Source organism: Aquila chrysaetos, chromosome 2 (assembly GCF_900496995.4).
Source record: "Aquila chrysaetos chrysaetos chromosome 2, bAquChr1.4, whole genome shotgun sequence".
NCBI lineage: Eukaryota > Metazoa > Chordata > Aves > Accipitriformes > Accipitridae > Aquila > Aquila chrysaetos.
This window is the reverse complement of record NC_044005.1, coordinates 63,484,181-63,499,709: the sequence shown is the minus strand read 5'-3', so window position 1 is coordinate 63,499,709 and position 15,529 is coordinate 63,484,181.

Sequence of the window (15,529 nt, the reverse complement as noted above, 5' to 3'; positions counted from 1 at the left end):
CCCATATCTCACATAAGAGCTTTCCACTTTCAGCCTGCAAATGTTTAGTATATGCACAGCTGAAAATGAATAACTGGAATGCTCTGTATGTATTCCCCCCCCCCAAAGAATCCATGTTATGTACATAATTGTGATATATAGCAGATAGTAATGGACTGAATGCCTGCAAAGAAATGAACTTCACTCCTATAGACTTGGAGAAAATTACTTCAAAAGGGGCTTCTAGCAGAAAGCACTGTGCTGCCAGTCACTAAAAATGAACTTCAAGGGACTCATAGGTGCTGTATATAAATGAATATTACTCTATAGAATTATTTGATCCATATTCCACAGAGGACGAATATAGGACATGAATAAGTCATTGCCAATCCTAACATTTCATTTCACTGCATTCATAGCTGTAATCCACCTGCTTCTTATCTACTTATGCATCATTTATGTGTTATTTATTTCAGTCACTTTGGGGAGTTATAGCTTTATTACTGCATTCTTATTCTACCTCTGAGAAATACGATGTGCTTTAATTTGAGAAAAAGCCTATTACTATATAGTTTTTATTTTGTGCTCTATACCTTTGTTAGTCACAGTAAGGAATTACCCAGTGAAGCAGAAAACTAAAGCAATCTGGATTTGTTTTATAATAAATTGTATCAGATTATGCCCAGAGGCCAGAGTAGAAAGAGTTTGTTCAATAATAAGGTCAGTTCATTAAACATTAGACTATTGTGTTGTCTCCCAGAGTTGCATGTTGATTTCGTATAGAGTAATAGTGTTTGCTTCTGTAAGTACATGTTCCTATAAGGCATGGAATTAGCATTTTATATACCACCATTAATACTCAAATGAGGGAAAAATACTGCTTCCCTAAAAAAATTAATCTGTGCAACTGTAAGTACCTGTGAATTACTAAATGACGTATTCTGAATTCCAGAGGGTGAAAGGAGAGGGGAAAAGATTGGTGGTGTTTATATCTGTCTTGTGACAGAGCATCAGCTAATATATACAATTTGCAGAACTTACACCATCATTTTTACTCCCTTTTCAGGTTGCATATCTTAAAAGTGTGATGGCAAACAGTTCACTGATTTTGAAACCAGGCTTCAGCTGGACATTTTTATACCCCTTTATTATTTACAGTTCATATTTTTTTCATGCACTTTGAAGCAAATTATGGTCACTGCATATGCATGGATAACTAGCAGCACATTCAGCTCCCTAGCATTAATCTGAGCCAACCAAGATTTATTTTCACCTGTATCTGAGAAGTGCCAGGCATGATATATGGGCTGGATGTAGAAGGTGTTGAAATCCAGTGTTGTCTTCTTAGCTCTCTGCTGATTAGCTCTAAAAAATCAAATTTCTTCTCAACCTTTATCAAACAGCTTTTCACACAATGAGTTTCAGCTTTTTCTATTGGTCTGCCACATACTAGTCTGACACTTTTTTCTGTGAACTGTGTTTTGGGTTTGTGTGGCAGGGTTTTGGTAGTGGGGGAGGGTGCAGGGGTGGCTCCTGTGAGAAGCTGCTAGAAGCTTCCTCAGCTCCAGGTTGGACCCGCCACTGGCCAAGGCCGAGCCCATCAGTGATGGTGGTAGCGCCTCTGGGAGAACAGATTTAAGAAGGGGAACCTGCAGCAGGGGAGAACAATTGGAATGTGAGAGAAACCCCTGTACAGACAGCAAGGTCAGTGAAGAAGGAGGGGGAGGAGGGGCACCGGAGGAGTTTGATGCCCCTGAAGCCCGTGGTGAGACAAGACGGCAGGCTGTCCCCCCCCCAGCCCATGGAGGGGAGCGGGGGAGCAGATGCCCACCTGCAGCCTGGGGAGAGAGGACCCCACGCCGGAGCAGGGGGATGCCCCCCAAGATGGCCACCACTCTGTGGGAAAGCCCGTGCTGGAGCAGTCTGTGCCTGAAGGACTGCAGCCCATGGAAAGGACCCACGCCAGAGAAGTTTGTGGAGAACTGCAGATGGTGGGAAGGACTCATGTTGGAGAAGTTTGTGGAGGGCTGTCTCCCATGGGAGCGACCCCACTCTGGAGCAGAGGAAGAGTGAGGAGTCCTGCCCCTGAGGAGGAAGGAGCAGCAGAGACAACGTGTGATGAACTGACCCCAACCCCCATTCCCTGTCTCCCTGTGCGCTGGGGGGAGGCGGGAGAGAAAATCAGGAGTGGAGTTGAGCCCAGGAAGGAGGGAGGGGTGGGGAAAGGTGTTTTAAGATTTGGGTTTACTTCCCATTATCCTGTTTTGATTTTTTTGGTAGTAAATTAAATTGATTTTGGTTTTTTTTCCCCAAGTTGAGTCTGTTTTTTGCCCATGACCGTAATTGGTGAGTGATCCCTCCCTGTCCTTGTCTCAAGCCACGAGCTCTTCTTTATATTTTCTCCTCCTCATCCCACTGCAGGGGAGGAGTGAGCGAGTGGCTTTGTGGTGCTTTGCTGCCGGCTGGGCTTAAACCACAACAAACTGTTTTCATGATGCTCTTTGTAAAGTGCTTTGAAGAAGCATACAGTATATTTTAAATGCTAAATTTGCCGGATAATAGTCACCAGATGCATCAAAACAACCTTTTAGAATGGCTGTACTAAATGAATGAGGCTCATAACAGCTAGCTATACTAGTTCTAGTATTTAGAAAAGAAAAAAATACTAACACATATTTACTTGGCAGTGACTAAAGACAGTCAAAGTTCTAAAGCAATGGAACTGCTAACTTCAAACTTTGTTAGAATTCAGAATTTGAAAAAAAGTCTGTAAAATTCTGTTTCAGAAATACCAGTCCATATGCTGTTATAAAACAAAAATATATAACCCATGTAAGGCAACCTGGAACATTTTCTGCCTCCTTCCTCTGCAGTAATGAGCCAGAAGTCCTTGTCTCATGGGTTGAGCTCAGATTCTGAAGTATTCTAGGCTCGGGGCAGCAGAAGCGAAAGCAAAGTTTCATGTACAGTCAGTCTTACTATTCTGAATATCATCTAATCATGACTTATTCCAACAGCCATAGAGACGGTGACAGTAAATATGGACAGACACAGCCAGAGCCTGTGTGAGCCTGCTTTGGTAGTAGTTGACCTAGAATTTAACAAAACAAGTATAAATCAGAATAAATCAGTTACACAACCAGACATAGAGAGAAGTGAGAGATAGGTTAGGTTAGTGTCTGATAAGAACAGTTTACAAGTTTGTTCTGCCCTCTGGCCTACCTCAACTTACAAAGAACAAACCAATGTCTCTCTACAAAATCTATGCACCTTTAAAATATCATTTTTGAGAAAACATGGAAGAGAAAACACATATTCTCCAACTGTTTGAATACACTGATGATAATTATATTTCCACTGTGGATAAATCTAGTTTAAGTAGAATTTTGTCCACCTTTTCAGCAGTTGTGCATGAAATCTTGTCTTTACACATTGTGGAATGAATTGGTTTCAGCACTTTACTACCAACATTCAACTGGACTGGATTTTTCTCATTCAGCTTTAATTTTTTAAGTTACTTGCCTGTCCCAAACAGCTTGGCTAGGCTCTTTCTGCTGCCATATAGTAACGCTAAAGAACTCATTTATCAGCCTAAGTTTGATATCAAAATTGGGTGAGGTAAATGATCTCTTGAATCACTTATTTTTCTTCATTAATTGTAAAGAAGATCCAGACAATACAAGAATACTTGGTGAGATGAGTATGAGCCGTTACTGTTGAAGTAAAAAGGAGACATGGGGAAATGGGAGCATAGAAATATATTTTACTATTAGGGAGTAAACTGGTTTAGCTAGATGTTTTTACAATGGACTTGGAAAAGAGTTTTTGTAAAACAGAAGAATGTCTGTAGGTGGGCAGTGGCAGCAATACCAAGCAGAGGAAATATGTAGGGATATCTTATTTCAAAACTCCTCCACTCCCCATAAAAGGATAAGATCTGCTTCACAAGTCCAAAAGTTAGGTTAAAGAAATGCAATTGGAGGAATCTAATTTGAAAGACAATTAGCTCATGATGGAAAATCCTTTTCACCCAGATCAGAAGAGAGAAGAAGTAGCATCATGATGGGGCTAAAGACACAGTTCAATGAATTAACTGTACAGAAGAATGATGTTCAAAAAAAGGTTGTGAATTGTCCTGTCTTGGAGAAGGAGATTGCTTCACTTGATGATATGACAGCAACAGACTGTGTTGTTTTGTTTTTTTTTCTTTTCGTGATCACGAAGAAAACGTGTAAAGAGAAGATCAGAGGGGGAGAAAAATAAAAAAAAAAGAAAAACAAAAATCTCCAGGGCCATTGTTTAGATAGTTTGTTAGAACATTGTTAGAACACTTTTTCCACAATGGAGAAAGAAGACGCAACTGACATGTCCCAAAGATGGAGGCATATGCATGGCAGACGTTACTGGGCCTGTGGGAGAATTATGCCTTTTTGGAGTGGCACTGGGAAGAAATGGAGATACTCTACAGCTACTGAGATAACACTAGAAACTCATGTGGGGAACTGACTCAAATGCAATGAATATAATCATCAAAGAAAGAGGTAGCTATAGAGTGACAGTATTGAGCAAAAGCTTAACATTTTCAGTGGCTAACCAATCAAATAGATTGGTTAACTAGAACTCCAAGACTTTTTGCATTGCTGTAATTTATGACATAATTGCCAACAATCAACCTGAAGGCAAGGAACACAATCATAGATTATTCTAATTGATGGAAGGTTTGAATGGAACTGTTCCAACCCTGACACAATCTATCTTAAGGCAGAAATTTGAAAAAAGGGCTTGAAAAATATCCAGAAATACTTAAAAGGACAGTTTTCTTGCATATGAATTGTCAGCTGCAGACAAAATCAGAATGATTCTTTTTTTTTTTTCATTTTCATTTTGGCAGAAATATTTCCACTATTAAGAAACATTATTTACATGATGAAAAAGAGTCATAAATGTCTTTTTTATTATTATTATTATTATTATTATTACACTTTGGAAAACAATAGATGGGCATGGGTACTTAGGGAGCATCTGTTTGAGGAGAAAAGAAGGTACCAGCCTGTTAGAAGCTTCTTCTAATGCAAGAAATTAGCAGGCAGTCCTAAATTGAAAAATATCAGTACCACCTAAAATGAGAAGCAAAAGGTCACAAAAATTACTCAAAATCAATAGTAAGATTCTCATACAGAGAACTTCTGGAAAGAATACAAATGTATGATGAAGTATCATGAAAACCTTCAACTATGAGCTACTCTTGAAGTTCTAATGAACACTTTTGGAATGTGCAGAGCAGGAAAATTACCCCAAAACAAAATATTTTTTAATGTAATATCAGAGAATTTAATTAGTATTCTTGGCCAAATTAAATGACTGATCCAGTAATATATGTTGTGTTTTGCCACAATATGGGAAGGCAAAGCTTCCAAGAAACACTGACATCTCTCAACATGATGGTTGAAACTATAGCAAGACATGATGTAGCATATGAACAATTGTTTGGTCTAGGTATGCCCCACCAAAGAAGAAGAAGAATTTTCTTGATATTTCAAAGTGTGCGACACTTACCTAAAATTCAAATTTACTTTATTAGATCTCTCTAAAAGAACATGTAGTGGAAATAAGCACTTTCTAGTGATAACCGAGTCCTTTACTACATGGGAAGAAAGTTTTTTAATGACATTTTCAAAAATAATAATATCAAGAAACTTCAAAAGTCTTAGCTGAGCAAATTGTGCCCAGAAGAATATGCTCTAAATGTAATGGAAACAGACAACAGCACCCATTTTGTAAAGGCAATTACTAAAATAATTTGTAAAATGAGTGAAATCGAGCAACAATTTTATAAATCCTACCATGTACAGACAGGCAGGCAAGAAGAGAGGAGTAATAGACCGTTAAGAAGTCACTAGGGAGAGTTGTCAAAAGAACAGGAAAAGCATGGAAAAAAGTATTCCCTTGATCTTGACGGTCTTATAGATAGTACTTAGCATCTCCACTGGATTTTCTTCATGGAAGTGATGGTGGGGAAACAAAATGAGGCTACTGAAAATGTAATATATACCAATATTTCATAAAATGCAAGTGTTGAACAGAAAAGTGTTTTCTACAAATGTTGAATGAAAAAGATTAAGGACACAAAATTACTGGCAAATAGTTACTCCCCATCAGCATTTATCTGCAAACAACGTAATGGTAGAATGTTTAGGGAATGTGCTTCTGTTTCCCATTGTAAATGAATATAAAAAACTTGGTTAAAATTTATCTGCAACTTTCAGTTAGAGGAAAAAATAAACCCAAGTTATATGCAAAGATCTGAAATGAGGTTGAACAGAATCCGAAGTGTATATAGTAGGAACTTTGAGAGTGGCAGTATAATTAAAAAAGATATATTTGGTTGGGAAAAAGGATGAAGTTCCACAACACTGGATGTTAGGCAAGGAGGAGAGGCTAATACTAGGAAAGGAAAGTTGAAAACCTTAAGAGTAACATAATCCAGGTGGAAAATTTATTTTGAAAGGATGTATCAGCTAAGTCAAGTTTTCCAGAATGCAGCCTAAGGGTTTATGTTAAATAGGAATGGAATCATAGAATCATGGTACTATTTAGGTTAGAAAAGACCCTTAAGATAATCGAGTCCGATCATAAACCTAACACTGCCAAGTCCACCACTAAACCATGTGCCTAAGCACCACATCTACACCTCTTTTAAATACCTCCAGGGGTGGTGACTCCACCACTTCCCTGGGCAGCCTGTTCCAATGCTTGACAACCCTTTCAGTGAAGAAACTTTTCCTAAGATCCAATCTAAACCTCCCCTGGTACAACTTGAGGCCGTTTCCTCTTGTCCTATCACTAGTTACTTAGGAGAAGAGACCGACCCCCACGTCACTACAACCTCCTTGCAGGTAGTTGTAGAGAGCAATAAGGCCTCGCCTCGGCTTCCTTTTCTCCACACTAAACAACTCCAGTTCCATCAGCTGGTTCTCATAGGACTTGTGCTCTAGACCCTTCACCAGCTTCGTTGCCCTTCTTTGGACACGCTCCAGCACCTCAATGTCTTTCCTGTAGTGAGGGGTGCAAAACACTGAACACAGTATTTGAGATGTAGTCTCACTAGTGACGAGTACAAAGGAGAATTAGAGAGAAGAATATTGTACAGCAATTAATCATCATATTAAAATAAGTTAGTTCAAAAGATATTATATTGTTTATTGATTGTTCTATTAACACTTTAAATTTAAAATTTAGTGTTATTAATCAGTGTTTATAATTATAACAATATTCAGAAAATGAATGATTTGGACATCAGTGAGTTTCTGTATCAAACTACTTATTTCCTCTTGTGACTTGTCTTATTCAAGTGCAAATAATGAATAAAATGCAATCAGAATGTTAGATGTCCATATCATGGATGTATTTAATTGTTGAAGTGGAACTTTCGGTGAAAGGTACTTTTCTAACTGAAAAATTCCAACAAGATATTGAAAGCAAAGATGATAGCTTTGCAAGTCTGAGGGGCCAAGAGTTCTTTGCAAATGAATCAAGCATAACAAATGACTCCTAGGCATTTACAGGTTTAGGGGGAAAAGTACCTTTATTCTGATTAGGAACAAGTAGGACTGCATCCTGTTTCAGGAGAGAACTGAATGAACTTCAGGGTGAAAAATTAAACTGGTTTACCCTCTCTAAATACTTCAGAGAAGAAACTGTTATTTACAAATCTGGATTGAAGAACAAGACAGATCTGTTTTGAGGCTATATATGGGTAACTTTTGTGGATAGTAAGTCACGTGGAATTTGTAGGTAGTTGAAAATATCAGCCAGATGCAGTAAAAATAGAGAAAAAAAAATGACAGGTGGAGATCTAAGAGTTAGTCAAAACTCCAGATAGACACTCATTATTGGCTCTGATATCAATCTACATTTCCTTCCCAACTTCTTTTCCTCCTTCTTCATCTCCTGGCTGCACTTAAAGAGCTAAAGCCATAATTTGTTTTCACACTCTTATATTGCATACTATTATAATACCCACAAAGGAATGCAATAGCAAAGGTGTATGCAATGATGATTGGATGTCATTAATGCAAATTGCAATTACCCTGATCATGAGGAGTAACAGCAAGAAGAATAGGAGACCCTGAGAAAGTTTTCATGACTGTACTGTCCTTAAGTACAAGTATGACAGAGGTCCAGACCATCCTACTAGCCTACCAGACAAGCTGGTGACAGTACAGTGTCAAAAGTCTTGCTGAAGGGAAGGTAACATTCATTGCTCTCCCCTCATTTACTGAGCTAGCCATTTAATTGTAGAATTCTGTCAGGTTGGTCAAGCATGATTTCCTCTTCATAAATACATGTTGAGTATTCCAAATCACCTTCTTGTCCTTTTTATGGTTGGAAAAAACCTCCAGAATTAATTCCATCACCTTCCCAGGAGCTGAGGTGAGGCTGACCAGCCTGTAGTTCCCCAGATCCTCCTTCTTGCTCTTCTTGAAGATAGGACTGACATTTGCTTTCTTCTAGTCCTCAGTCGTTCCATGGGATTCTGAACAGGCCAAGGTTTTCTCTTCTGAATTCCAGGGCTGTCATCCTGCTGTTTTCCTTCTTCCTTCCCTTCAGTATCTTGAACTCCACCACCTCACAGTCATGGCAGCAAAGCCTGCCCCTAGCCTTCACATCCCAGACTACTCAGATTAAAAGGAAGTTTAGACATGTCCTTTAAAAGTGGAGAAATATTTCAGGTTATCGTGCATCTAACTAGATGATAACTCAGCATATATCAAATAAAGCTTTTTATTTTGTAGCTTTAAAACAAATTCATGTACAGTGCCCACAGGTACACTTGTAAATAAATACATGTTCACAGTGTCTAAGAAAGCCCAAAAGAGATTTTTGTAAGAAAAGCATTCAATATGCCTTTATTGCCCTAAGGAAGTAGGTTATCAATGTTAAGAAATGTATATAAATGGGAAAAGAAGTATTAATGGATTGTGGTATTAGTATTTGCTGCCTTTAACACACTTTTGATACCTGCTGCATTCAAACTTACACAAAAATTTTGGAAAAGTTATTACAAAAATGTCGTGCGTGATCACGGAGATAATATTGAACTGAGAGAATATGAATAATGCTTTATAAATATAAATAAGGTATTTACATATCTTACAAATATGTGGCCAAAACTTGCTGCATGTTTCATGTAATGAGACTCCTTGACTTAGACCGGGCCATTAATTTATATTCCAGACATTCAATACTATATATCAGAATAATGACCCTGTTCTCTCTCCCTTCAGGTCCTAGATTGAAGTATAAATTTATTTTGATTGAATCTGCTTTCTCTGGATAACATGTGCTACCCCTGCAGAACCTATTGTCAGAATTTAGTATAACCTTTAATGCAATTCTGGAATAATCAGAGAGACAGACATAGACTACTGCATTAAAATAAAATCTAATGAAGCCACAGTGGTTGCATTATTATGATGACTAACTGCTAGAGAAACAGGAAGAGACTGCTGGTTTTTTGAATACTGCCAATAGCATTTTCCTCTTAGTGTTTCCAGAACAGAAGAGGCCACAGCCTTTGTAAAACATGTCCAGTTTGATTTTGTTTAAAAATAAACAAAGACTAGAATAACAAAAATCTGCTACTGGTATTGTCAAGAAATATTTTTTCTGTGCTTCTTTATATACCTAACATTTTTTGAGGAGATTTGTTTGTCTGCTATGGCACACTGTTTTGTCATTTTGTGATATCTTTATTAATAAGTATTTATTCTCATTCAGTGAGCACACCTTTATAGTGATCAAAGCCTTCTTAATGATGATGGTGTCAAAAAGAACATTCTGGCAGATGCACTTATTGCTTATGTCAAGTCAATTCAAGAGGTTTTTCATCCCTTATCTCTGTCATGACTTAAACTGCCCTTGCTCATAGCAGAAACAAGGTTGTCAAACTGAATTTTCAAATTTTTCGGTTTAAAGCCTCTTTTTAGGGCAAAGTTATCTGTATTGAATTAATTACACAAACACATAGATCTATGTTTTATCTCCAGTCTGAACAGACTGGGAGCAGGTGGATGAAGTGACTTTCTGACCTGTCTCTGTACATTCGCTGCAGCATTCCTAGGAAATAATTGACTTTTTTTTTCTTCTTCTCCAAACACTATGTGCTTGGCTGTAAAACTATCAGCTGTGTTTCAACTCACCATTAAATCTGACAAGGGAAAAAGAGATTAACAAATATTTCAAAAAAGTTAAAATGCAGTGTGGTGGGTTGACCTTGGCTGGACACCAGGTACCCACCAAGCCAGTCCATCACTCCCCTCCTCAGCAGGATGGGAAAGGGAGAAAATAAGGTGGAAAAAAACTCATGGGTCAAGATAAAGGCAGTTTAATAAAGCAAAAGCAAAGTCCACACATGAAAGTGAAGGAAAGCAAAAGATTCATTCTCTACTTCCCATCAGCAAGCGACATCCAGCCACTTCCCAGGAAGTAGGACTTCAGTACACATAGTTGTTGCTCCAGAAGACAGATGTCATAATAAGGAATGCCCCTCCGCATCCCCCCCCCCCCCCCCCCCTTCTTAGCTTTTATAGCTGAGCTGACATCATGTGGTCTGGAATATCCCTTTGGTCAATTTGGGTCAGCTGTCCTGGCTGTGTCCCCTCCCAAGATCTTGCTCAGCCCCAGCGTGCTGGTGAGGGGGGAAATGTTGGAGAGACAGCCTGGATGCTGTGGGAGCACTGCTCAGCAGCAGCCAAAACACGGGTGTGTTACCAACACCTTTCTAGCTACCAATACAGAGCACAGCACTATGAGGGCTCCTACGGGGAAAATTTACTCCATCTCAGCCAGACCCAATACAGGCAGTTGCACTTTGAGAAGGCATTCTTTAATAGGAAAAGAAGAAAAAACAGCTTTCCTATCACTTCAGATTCACTAGACTTATTTGAGTAACACAAAACAAAGTCTGAAACATTTTCCTTTAATTTTTACATAAATTAAGGTACATGTGAGAGCAACATATTTCGATATTCCAGCTCCACTGTGAGAGGTCCATGGAGGTTAGAGATGGTTAACTCCCACCTTGTATTTCAGTCCATCAAAAAATTCAGTCATTCACCCTCCATAGGGATCAGTTCCCTTGAAAACAATCTCTCTGCAACAAGCTGTTGAAAGGTAGCTTTTAAAATGAACATTATGGAATTTCACACTTCACCAGCTAAACGTAGTGAGACTCTAGTGATAACATGACAGAGGATTTGGCATTTTCCTTGTAGATATTTCAACTTCCATTAATTATTTTTCTTGTTCTTTATTGGTGCTTACAATCCCCACCCCCCAATAATAAAAAGGTATCATAGACAGACAAAATGTTCAAAAATATTCAGAATACATTGTTCTAGTAGACTGAATACAACCACCACAAGTAACAAAGTTTTCTGCACTCTGCTTTAATTTCTGATGTACGGCATCAGAAATTAGCAATAAGATAACATCATGAGAACGAGTAGAAAGGAGTAATATCATATCCATTTCCTATTTTCATTCCTGTCCTTGTCTCAGGCCTGAATACATTTTGTCCCCAGTTCTGCTCTTATTATAGTATAGCCTTACAATTGTAATGAGACTAGATAAACTCTCTGCCATTTTTCTTCTCATTTTGAAGGGGGATCAGTTATTAAAGAAATGAAATAAAACCCCGTGGAAATAACTTATGTATTACAATTGCATATGAAAAAGGTTTTAACACATATAGAAAAGCAGGACAAATTGATTCTTCCAACACAAAAGTCTTAAGACCATAAAAACACTTAGTCGTCTTGATCTATTAGGCATGCAGGAAAATTAGCATAGGTAAAATGGTGCTGTGGTGGCACCTTTGCCAGCAGGCAGATGCTCACCCAGCCTCTCTCCCACTCCCCCTCCTCAACAGGACAGGGGGAAAAAAGTAGGATGGAAAATCTTATGGATAAAGACACAGAGATTAATTAAAAATTACCATCACAAGTAAAACAGACACAACTTGGGGAAAATTATTTTCATTTATTGCCAATTAAAATAGAATAGGGTGGTGAGAAACAAAGACAAAAACTAAAACATCTTCCACACACAACCCCTCTTCCAAGGCTCAACTTCATTCCTTCCTTCCCAACTTCTCTTCCTCTCCCCTCAACTCCAAGTGGCACAGAGGATGTGGGGCATTAGGAGTTGCAGTCAGTCCATAACAGTTCCTCTCTGCAGCTCCTTCCTCCTCATACTTCTCCCCCGCTCCAGCATGAGGTCCTCCACAAGCTGCAGGGAAACACCTGCTCCACCATGATCTCTTCCAAAACTTCCATGGGCTGTAGGGAAATCTCTGCTCCAGTGCCTGGAGCACCTGCTACCATAACCTTGCCAACTACACCCAGTGCAGGTGCAAACAAGATTCATTTGTTTGACCATCGCTATAATGTCTCTGGGCACCGCTCTCAGAACTCGTACTGATGTCCTGGTTTTTGCACCATTCCCAGGCTGTACCCATGGATACACACTTGTTCACCATCAGTTAGAATGAGGAAAAGGAACCAGATGCTTTGCCCATAGTTAGGACAATATTGAAGCTAATTCATAACATTTACTACTACTTTTTTTTTTTCCTTTTACTGAGACATTAGTCTCATTACATTGGCTTTACTGGTTGAATACAACTTATGAAAATGTAAACTCTTTAGGCTAAAAGTGACCACATTATCTCATCATAAGTGAGGGGGGTAGACATTGCTTACATATCATCAGTCTCAGAAGACCAGGGAGAGCACTTAGGATGACTGCATGCTTTCACTAATGAAACTAATTTGCTGTGTGATACTAAACGTAGACACTCCTACAGCTAAGAGCTTACCTTGAGCTGCAAGCAGGACCCAGTTTTCCAAAGCCTGAAAAAACATGTATCTCTGAATTACTTTGGTATACAAACGTAGCTAGACTGAGTGGACAGTTTTCACCATTTTTTTTTCCTTGGCATGAGAAAGATTTACTGCCCTGTTTTGCACGAATAGGTGAACATTATAGTGATGACCATCACAGAAATCAGCCACAGAGCACAAGGCCAAAACCAGGTCTCATTAGCCGCCAGTTAATGTTATGATTTTGGATTGTCCCAAATATAGAAGCATAATGGAAAATGGAATAGCACACTTAATTCAGGGCTATGTTCTGAGGTAGGAAAAAAAATAAAAATTACCTCTTTACTTCTATACTATTTAGCCCATAATAAGGATAATTGGTGAAACATTCATAAAAATGATTGGATATTGGAATATTTTAGCATGTTAACCTAAGCCAAACTAGCCTTTTTTGAGGTATTTTCCACTCAACGATAGTTTTGAACTCTTATGTGTGTTTTTACATGTAGAAAAGATTCTTGTATTAAAAGGTCTTAATATTGAGTTATAATGACACCAAAATAAAATGGCAAGTATTCAACTCTGGAAATTTTCAGCATTTCCACAAGTTTTGCAGAGGTTCTTACTAATGCAGAACCTCAGATGAGCATTTGTGGTATCTGAATATTTTTCAATGGTTCCCTTGACAGTAAGATTTATGTCTTCAAGATAATAAAGTAAAAGATGATTTGACACTGGAATTATGTAAATTCTTTCTTACCGCAATTGGCAATTAAAGGCAATGATTCAAAAGTAGAGGTGGCTAATTACAGAGGATACTAATATATATTTTTTTTCCTTTTAGACTTCATGTTGATAGTAAAAAAATATATTTTTTCCAAAATCTAAATTAAATGCCTCTTTTTTCTGTAGGCATTGGGAAGAAGTAATGCACTTTCCTTTTAAATTCTATTCCAAATGTGAAGTCTGTGACCATGTCTGATCTCCTCTGGATCAGACATCTTTAGCTCCTTCAGTATTTCTGCATGGATAATGTTTATTAGTCAGTATTTCTGTATGGATAATGTTTTCTAAACATCCAATAATTTTAAGTCCTCTTTTCTGGACTCTGCCATTGGTTCAAATTCTCAAATTACGGTGCCCAAAACTCGATGCAGAATTTCTGTGCAGGATTTCCCAGCACGTAGCAGAGCAGAAGGATTTCACACATTACAAAGCTGCTTATACTTCCCAGCTCGGTGTTTATCTTTCTTATAACTTTATGGCAATGTCCATCAATGTTCAACTTTTTGTCCATTTTAGTCACAACCCTTTTCCACAGTGTTGCACTTGGCCAGCCATTTCTTATCTTGGACTTACATAGCTGATTTTTTGCACCTAAATACAGAATTTTTTATTTTATCTTGTTGGACTGTGGCCTACTCTTTTTGACCATGTCTCCAATTTGTTGAGTTCATTTAACATTTTAATTCTTATATCCAACTTGTTTGAAGTCCATCCCAGGTGCGATTGTCTGCAAATTAACAAGCATATTTTCTGTTCCTTCATCCAAGTTGTTAATGAAAATATCAAATAGTACCAGACCTAGAAAGAACCTCTGGAAACTACTCAGTACATCTGTTTAGTTTGACAGTTGATAACGACAGCCCAAGAACAGATTTCAGGTTTTCTTCTACCATATGAAATAGTTTAATCTCCCTATGTCACTTACTGACACATCTCCTACTTCACGTGTATCAACAAATGTTTGTAAGGTTTGATACTCTTTAGTTTTGATTGAAAATGATAACAATGGATATTTTTATCTTATTTATTCCTGAAAAATTTATACTGGTTATTATCTCTTTCTTGATGTCTAAGTGTTCGCAAATTATAACAACTGCCTGTATTCCTTATGTACTTTCTTCTAGTATAGGCACAATGCTCCTTTTTTTCTGTTCTCCTAGAAACTTCTCCTATCCTCCATAGTTTCCCAAAGAAAATAGATCTATTTTCTAGGTACTCCTGTGTGAATTTCATGACATACAACTGATTTGAAAACACCTAATTTATGTAAGCACTCTCTAAACTGCTATTTCCCTGTTTTACTACTCTGTCCTTGATACTGCTAGCCAGCTAGTCACAGCTGACTTATTTTGTGAAGACTGAATTAAAAAGACATTAAACATGCTGTCTTCTCAGCACCAGCTTTCCTTTTCTGCTGAACAGCAAACTGACTTGTCTGCCATTTCTAGAGATATTTGTAAAGAAGCCATTGGATTTTTAAATATATTTTGCTCATTGTTCATTACACGACTTGACTTAACAAAGTTTATGCAATTATTTTACACTTTGTCATCCCTTCAGCTTGAATTTTCAGTACTTTTCCATTTTGCAGAATTTCACAATACAGCCCAGCTGATCTATCATGACCATCCTAGCTTTATGCTACTTGAAATAGTTTGTGCTTCTGCCCTTAATGCTGTTTGAAGAACTCCCAACTGTCCTAAACTCCTGTTTTTTCCATGTATTTTCTACAGAAACTTCTCCACTGGTTCTCTTATGTCATGAATTTTGCTCCTGTGAAGTCTTTGTTTTCCTGCTCTCCCTTCTTATGCTGCAAGAAATGCAGACTCTGTATGGTCATTGTGTTGTGTTCTGCTTTCACATTCTCACCAATAGAATAA